The sequence below is a fragment of the Cryptomeria japonica genome, chromosome 6 (genome assembly GCF_030272615.1).
Source record: "Cryptomeria japonica chromosome 6, Sugi_1.0, whole genome shotgun sequence".
Lineage (NCBI taxonomy): Eukaryota > Viridiplantae > Streptophyta > Pinopsida > Cupressales > Cupressaceae > Cryptomeria > Cryptomeria japonica.
Window position 1 is genome coordinate 409,378,524 of NC_081410.1, and position 7,567 is coordinate 409,386,090.

Sequence of the window (7,567 nt, forward strand, 5' to 3'; positions counted from 1 at the left end):
TGCCCAGGGTGAGTGGTTACCTGCAACTGAAGCTGAAACTTGAGATCTAACTCTATGATAGTTTTGAAAGGTAGTTTCTTCTACCATAATATAATGTAGACTTGTAGTTGAACCTGTGCAACAAAAAATAAGTGTGTGTGTGTTGCTATATAGGGGTTTCCCTTAGTCAACCCCCTATGTTGGTGATTTCCACCTTCACAAATAGCCGATTTCAAAATTTGAGTTGTTGTGTGCTCTTGGATCTTAAGTGTTTCTAAGATTTCTATGAGCTAAATATGCATAAAAATATCCTAGAGATCTACTCAAATGTATTAGAATAAAACCATAAATGATATTAAAAATGAGATTACATGAATCACATAACTTGAAATAACGAGACATAGATCTTGGAGCTCATATGTAGAAACACATGATAAAAACAAGAAATTATACCACCGAAAGGGAGAGGTACAATCCAATTGTTTGTTAGTAATTCCCTATTATCCTCCAACACCTCTTGAAGCTTCTATTTTGATGATGAAAAATGGATTGAATTCTTCATGTTTGCTAATTTTCCCTTGATTTGCAGATCTTCACCTTATAGGATGTCTTCAAACTGCAAAGATAAATAAATCGTTAAATAAATGCATAATTAAGTCCTATAATGCATAATATAATGAAACACATTAAAATGAGTGCTAAACAAGTGTGTAATTAGACACCCTAACAAAGGTATGCAATTTATGATGCTACATTTAGCCCCCACTTTAGCGGTCATATGACACTACATGCATATGCAAGCTAAAGTATAGAAAGTAAATGGTGAAAAAAGATATTTCTAAGAGTCTCAAATGAAGCCCCCAACATATCAATACCCACAATACAATGTTAGGAACCGCATTCTGCAAAACCACTCTGTTAGTTAAATAAAAAAATCACCTAGAGCTTACTAAAGATGATTAAACTTGAGGGTCTCTATATACCTTCCCTATTTCTCTTTGCTAATTAGGAGGCTGAAATAGGGTATCATGCATACCACATCAAATTATGACTAATGGGTAAATGATAAATTCCATCAATGATGTTCGAGAGCAATTCAAAACCACTCATAGAGCATTTGGAAAGATAGAGAACTGAATCATGATCCCCGTGCAAGAAATGGTGTGAATAGGAGCTCTCTAGCTTTAGATATGAAATATTTAGTAAAACAAGGTAAAGAAAGAGATGGGAAATTTAGAGTTTTTTAGAAAATTTACCTTTAAATAGTGTCAAAGTCACTATTCTCTTTGTTGAATGGTTGAATAGATCGGAATACTGGGAGAGGGGGGTGAATCAGTATTCCCTCACTTCTAAAAACTTTTACTAATATGTTAACTAGTTATATGGTGTTTACAAAATGGGGGGCTCACTGCCAGTTGGCTCACTACTAAATTATAAAAATGGCTCACTACTAGAATGCTCACTGTTATAGAAATAAATGAATTCAAGAAAATTGCATCTCCAAATGCATGAAGTCAGTTCCAAGATACACTCATATATCAACTCACAACAGATCCAGTAAAGAATCTCTCCAACCTGTCCAGAACTTCCTCCAGTAGATCTGGTAAAGGATTATTATGCCATTGTGGTTGCATTCTCTTTTATTCTCTCACTCACATTCACATCTCACTACTCATACACATATCCTTCATACCATACCATCACAAACACATTTATTCTCTCTCTCTCTCTCTCTATATATATATATATACATATATATGTATATATATATGTATATATACATACATATATATGTGTGTGTGTGTATGTATATATGTATATATGTATATATACATATATATACACATACACCGAGATACTACGTTAGCCAAGCACAAATGATTTACACAATAATAATTTTCTCAAATCAACGAGCTATCCAAAATATGCCTCGACCAAAAATAGGATAACCAAGTCGGCCTTCATCGATCTTATACATGCTTCCTTCACACACTTCATTTACCGAAACATACACCTCAATTATTAGAACAAAGCAGGGGCCTATCAGAACCATAGATACTGACCCATAAGAACAAGATCCAAACATAACAACTCCTAACTTACAGATATAGATGCCACATATTAAAAAATGTAGAACCATAAATCATAATGCAATATAATCATTCAGATCGCAATACAGCTGATACCGGAACATGATACAAACCATGATAAAAAAAAAACACAAGATTCTAGAGAAGACGATCTTCCGGAAATAGCTCTAGTCAATAATTCATGCCTTATTGCTTCATATCACATACATACCCATCTTTCATTGTTGCTCAATATGCCACATTCAGTCCTAAACTGGTCACCAAGTCTTAAATCAATGACAACATTCACATAAATCTAACAATCCCCCCCTTGTCATTGATGGCAAAACATCTTGAAAAGAATAATCTCAAAAACATATCTGCATGATAATATGCATATAACTCCTCCTTACTCATACAATCTCCATTTACCTTTCTCCTTCTCCCCCTTTGACATCAAGGACAAAGGGTGCCTTTGATGAAAAAAGAAAGAAAGAAAATTGTTTTTCAACAACAAAAAGAATGTCAAAATTGTATGTCAACCAAAAAAGGATTCTTAACTGCTTTTCTTTTGAAATATCTGCTTGTATTTATCCTTAATCTCTGAAAGGAGAACCTTCCATAACTGAACGACCAATTTGACGCTAACAAACAAACTTCTACACTCCACCAACACATCAATAGCGTGAGAAAAACTATACAGAGCAAACGGATTCTGCTCATACTTAACTGCATCACCAAGCAATACTAAAAAATGTTCTATCTTAGCTTCAACAATCTCCTTGACTTTCCAAAAGACACTCACATAATCTTCCTTCTACCTTTACAAATATAACAACTCAGCCTGTAGGGAATTTACCTTTTTCCTTTTCTCACCATCTTTATCTCTTAGAAAAACAAATGTCTTCCCCATAGAATTCAATTCTTCTTCAACTAAATCAACTTTAGCTTTGTGCTTCACCATAGCAGTCAACCATTGTAAAAAATATTTGTAAACTTTATTGGCACTATTGAAATAGTCTCTCATCTCATTTATGCATTCAGATAATATTCTTTTAGCATCATCACATTTCTCTAACATATCCTGCAAATTGTCAGCTTCTACTTCTGAATTTTCTTTCTCTTGCTCTACAACCTCCAATTCTTCCTTAACCACAGGGGATTGTGGACCATCTAGCTTAATGAATTCTTCCTGTTTCAGTTCTTTCTACTTCTTCTCAATTTTCAAAGATCTAGAGGACTCAATCTCTTTCATCTTCCTTTTTTTGAAGGTTGGACCCTCCACAACATAACTGATAGTAGGGGATACTAGACCAATACACCACATATCCTAAAATGATTTAAAATAAATATCACAAGCTTCTTCTCTCTTATCCAAGCTGTTAAGATACCGAAAGATCTACTTAGCAACTGGGACTCTAGATTCCCATATCACATTTTCCTTCACTGATAAATATCCCAGATAGTACATTTCCAAGCATACAAGCAACGATCCAAACCAGAAGGGGTAACATTATTCAATTGTCATTCTAATATTCTCTTAAAATTCATTCTTTAACAATTCACACAAATCAAATGCAACATCTTCTAAAGTAATTATATACGCAACATACACAACAATAGTCCAAGTAGAGCCTTCCCTATTCCTGAAATAAATTTTGTAAGATATACCATATGAAACATACCTCACAATAGAATTAATGATTTTGTTGATCAATAATGCTCTCTGATCTCCCATCACACCAGTTAGGGTTTCAACCTTCTTGTTCTTTATTGTTCTCTTAATCAATACACTCCCATTGTCACACAGACCATTAACAACTGAAATGATGTCTTTTGAAATTTAATAGGGTTTATTCAACATGATACAATCATTCTACACATGATTCAAGACTAATTTGATCATATCCTCATTGTCGAATCACAAGAATTCACTCCACAAATCATTCCTTTATGGATTAACTCCTTAACATTCAGCAAACCGACTTCATTTAAGCTTCTTTTCATCTTTCTAATATTTTCCATGTCAAACTCATATAACTGTACCTTTTTCAAAATTGAAAACCTTGGTTGTTCTATTCTCTAACAATCATCTTCGATTCCATGATACTCTGCTTCTATACTCTTCACTCTTTAACTATTGCTCCTAACCTCAAAAACTCAAATGTATCTTACCAATTTCTTCTAGGGTTCTACCGCCAAAAAGTTTCTTGTTGGTGACATCAACACATATATTAAATTACCGAATTACACCTCAAGATTAGTCACGCCAGACCTATGACATGAAAAACTTCAGAAAATGGGACCAAATAATTTTTCTTGAGAAACCCCCCCTGAGCCAAAGCAGTAAGCTCAGTTATCGGAGGAAGAGGTAACTGCACCAAATTCAGGTACACCGAGCTTGCTCTCATTATTCACCTCTTTCTTTCTCCATACCGCGACTTCCTTTTTCTTTGATTCACTAGCCCTCATCACATTCTTGTCTGTATAATTCTCCATACCAACTTCATTTTTGCATTGATTAGCATAATGTCTAGAGTTTGCACTTGTAACAATTAAAGTTCCTCTGCATTGAATTTGTTTAATATGTTCTAGATCTGCATTGATTAGATCTGTGACCAAAACCATTGCGTATATGAAAATATCCATGAAATTTTTAGGTATTCATCCTATTCATTCCAACCGGATTATGATTCTGACTCACCACATGATTGTAATAGTAATTTTCTTTGTGACCAAACTGTTACAAGGTGTGCACCCTTGGTATTCTTGTGATGTGCAACACAACGCTCGAGTTTGTGACATGGCTTAAACACCTCCTTTGGATTCTATAAGTCTAGTGGTTGTATCAGACATTAACAGGTTGATCTTTTGGTGCAACAACAACCACACTTATAGCAAGTGGTATTAGAGCTTGGTCACAGGTTCAAACCCCTAACTTGCACTGGGGGAGAGATTGTTGCAAGGTGTGTGCCCTTGTTCTCCTTGTGATGTGCAGTGCAACGCTCAGGTTTGTGACATGGCTTAATTGCCTCCTGTGTATTTTATAAGTCTAGTGGTTTTATCGAACATTAACAGGTCGATCTTTTCATGCAACAACAACCACACTTGTAGCACAAACTTCTTGCAATTGTAACATTGAATGCTTCTAGAATTTGCAGCCTTATGACCAAATTTATTGCATTGAAAACAATAACCATTAAATGATGGGTACCTTTGTGCATTTGGTTGTCGAGTCTGTAGTCTTCTTGCATTAGATCTTTGATTCCAGATTTTGCTTGCATCTTCAGGTCTCTTTTCTGCTTTAAGCTTGACTTCCTTGCCATTGTCTTTATCATTCTAATTTGAACATTCACTAGGCTGAAATCCTAGTCCAGTTTTGTGTAAATGAGCTTTCTGCATGTTAATCAAATCTTCCAACAATTTGCTACTTTCAATAACTTTACTTTTTGCCTTTAGCTTCTTTACTTGTTGTTACAACTTCTCACATTCTTCAGCCTTCAACTTAATAGATTCTTCCAGGGTTTCTTTTGTCTCAACTTGAACTTCCAAATCTGTTCTCTCACCTTCTGCACACATTCATTCACTACCTTCATATTCTCTTTCCATTCTTCATTATCAGATTTCACACTTTCCAAATCTTCAAGAGTTGTCCGCAATTATTCATCCAACTAATATTCTCTGGTCATACTCATTGATGTCATGATTCAACCAACAACGATCTCCCTCAAGTGGTTAAGCTATCAAACAAGGGACAAAGCTCTAATATCAATTGTTGAATGGTTGAATGGACTAGAATACTGAGAGTGGGGAGGTGAATCAATATTCTCTCACTTCTAAAAGCTTTTACGGATACATTAACCTCATCAATTAATCGCATCAACATGAAATAGCAAATGCAGAATAAACAAGCAACACAACCACAAAATGAGCACCAAATTTGTATACATGCAAAACCCAAATGGGAAAAACCACAGAGAGGGTTAACTCTCAAAAAATAATATAACTAGTTATATGGTGTTTACAAAATGGGTGGCTCACTATCGGTTGGCTCATTACCAGATTAAAAAAATGGCTCACTATCGGAATGCTCACTACAATAGAAATAAATGAATTGAAGAAAAATACATCTCCAAATGCATTAAGTTAGTTCCAAGATAGGCTCAAATATCAACTCACAAAAATCATAGCAGATCTAGTAAAGGATCTTTCCAACATGTCCACAACTGCCTACAACAGATCCAATAAAGGATTATTTTACAATCGTGACTGCACTTTGCTAAACCAACAGCTTGCAACAGATCTGATACATCATTAATGCAAAATTGTTTGCACTTTGTCATCCAACTTCTTGCAATAAATTCGATGAAGGATTACTACAACACTACACTCGCTCATACACCGCTCTTACTGATTATTGATGGACTTATTCTACTTGACACTACACTCTCTTTCTTTCTCTCACTCACATTCACATCGCACTACTCATACACATCCTTCATACCATACCATCACACACACATTTCTTCTATATATATATATATATACCAATAAGCACATACACCGAGATATTATGTCAACCAAGTACAAATGATTTGTAAAATAATACTCTACTCGAATCAACGCACTATCCAAAATATGCCTTGACCAAAAACAAGATAACAAATTCAACCTTCATCAATCTTCTACACGCTTCCTTCACACACTTCATTTACCGAAACATGCGCATAAATTATTGAAACAAAACGGGGGTCTACCAGACCCATAGATATAGATGCCAAAGATTCCGGAACATAGAACCATAAATCATAATGTAATATAATCATTTATATAGCAATACAACTAACACCGGAACATGATACAAACCATGATAAGAAAAAAACAAGATTTCGGAGAAGATGATCTTCTAGAAATAACTCCAATCAATTATACATGTCTTACTGCTTCATATCACATACATACCTATCTTCCACTATTGATCAATATGCCAATCCAGTCCTAACCTGGTCACTGGGTTTGAAATCAATGGCAACATTCACACAAATCTAACTCTTATCTTATTTAGATTATTTTGAGAGAAAAAAGAAGGAATAGATCTTGTAGCATCCTAAAATTGTACCCCTTTGCAATTTTGACTGCATTTGGGTCTTCACCTTAGTGTTTGTGCCCCTTGGCCTGATTGAAGACTTGATTATGCTCATACACATCACAAATGCCATAAAACTCAAAATACACCTCATCAAGCACCTTAAGCCTACCCCAAAATAGGGCAGGACCGTGGTGCCACGTCATGGTCCACCCTAATTTGGGGCCCCTCAAAACCCAATGCAACATTTTAAATTTGAGCGGGATCCCACTCTCCATGTTAGCTCATGTTGGAAAACTAATTCTCGACGGGCAAGTATATAAAGAGGATTTGTACTCTCATATGAGGTAATCCACAAGAATCCATCAATTATAACAAGCATCCATCAATTAGAAAGAGCACACATACGACATCAAGCAATCAAACATTCAAG